Raw genomic sequence first — 1,720 nt, 5'->3', positions numbered from 1 at the left:
CTTCACATTATCATATACATTATTCAATTCTTGTCTAGATTTCTCCAAGCTTTCTTTCTTAAATTCTGCTAACTGCTTCCAATTGTGTAATGGATCTTTCCCTTTTCTAAGAATGTCATGACTACTAGCTACATCATTCTTCATATCTAGCACATCTTGTAGCAAATTTGGGTCCTCTACTAATTGTTGAGCTTCAACTTGCATAGAGGCATGATGACTAGTCATTGCCCCCTTTAGTTTGTCAGAATCCAACAATAATTTGCTGAGGTTATCAATTAAAGGAGGCCCTTAGGTTTTTATATTCTCAATCCATGTTTGACCCATCTGATTGATATGTCTCTCCTGCTATAACTTTACAAGATAATTCTTGTTCTCCTCTTCCTCTAGATCGAAGGTAGTTGCAATAGCACCATCCACCAACACTATGAAAAGTGGTCCAAGTGCTTCTCTAATATATTCAGTTAATTCCTTTTTGGAAGCCTTCAACATTTCTTTTTCCAACTTTAATGCTTCCAATCTATCTTTAGTTTTCTCATCTGCCGACTTCCATATACTAATAATAGAATCAGGCATTGGTTGCCTTATGTCAATTATCTTTATCTACAAATCACTTGGATTTAATCATTGAATCTTTCACTCCTTCTATGGCTCAACAATTTCCACAACCATATGTCTGGTATTGCATTAGCACCCAAGGCTGCAAGTGGCTTTTGCTTCTTCAATTTGTTGCATGACTTGTGTAATTAGGTCCTTTGGTGGAGCACTATCTTCTATCCTCCTCTTCTTCCTATCAATTATTTCCTTTGACCATGACTCTTGCTAGAATTATATAGAATAACTAAGAGAGTGGGGGTGGGGGGTGGTGGGGGGGGGGTAGGCGAGGGTGAATCAGTTATCCAAGGTCTAGGAGTACAAATAAAACTTTTCATGGCTTAGTGAACCCATATCCATAAAACATAATCTTCATGCATGCATCCATTAGATCATACAATCACTTAAACTTGTAGGTTACTATTAAATCAACATTGCATAAATGTAAGCATGAAACATGACATATTCATTCAATAATGTTATGTAGAAACCCAATTTGGGAAAACCATCAGTAATATGCTACTCATTCTCACTCTTCTGAAGTGATGCCCTATAAAAGGCCAACCCTGTTAAAGGTTACAATACACACTATTAAATGTGACCTAGTCAGAGGATTTCAATCCCCTTGTTAGGAGTAAGCCTTGTTAGAGAACTTTAGATCATTCACTTGGAATGTCACATGGTTGAAGGATTTATAAATGAATGTTAGGTCAACCTTAATCCAAAGGATTTACCCTAGACTAGTACAATGATTAGAAAGTAACAATAAGGCTTGATCTAATAACAACTTATAGCTCACTTTGCAGATTATAGATCTTTGTTTTAGTCCTCCATTCTACTTGGCTTTCACACACTTCAACTATGATGGCTTGTTCACCCTTTGAGCATCCATACCCTTAAGCCTTCATGCTTTTCTTACCAATAGCTCAATCTCTTCTATTTGGTCACTGATGAAGCAATACCTTAGACTCATTCTCTTCCTTAGGTTCTAACACATGAATACCTTTTCTTATGACCAACCATCTCTATAAATAGAAAATCAAGATCTTTTGACATTCAACCACTATCATCTATTTTAGGGTTAGGTAGGATTAGGTAGGATTCAATGAATCTACCCATCTTTTCATTT

The sequence above is a fragment of the Cupressus sempervirens genome, chromosome 10 (assembly GCF_028749045.1).
Source record: "Cupressus sempervirens isolate cs-2001-9-10 chromosome 10, ASM2874904v1, whole genome shotgun sequence".
Taxonomy (NCBI): domain Eukaryota; kingdom Viridiplantae; phylum Streptophyta; class Pinopsida; order Cupressales; family Cupressaceae; genus Cupressus; species Cupressus sempervirens.
This window is presented reverse-complemented; position numbering follows the sequence as displayed.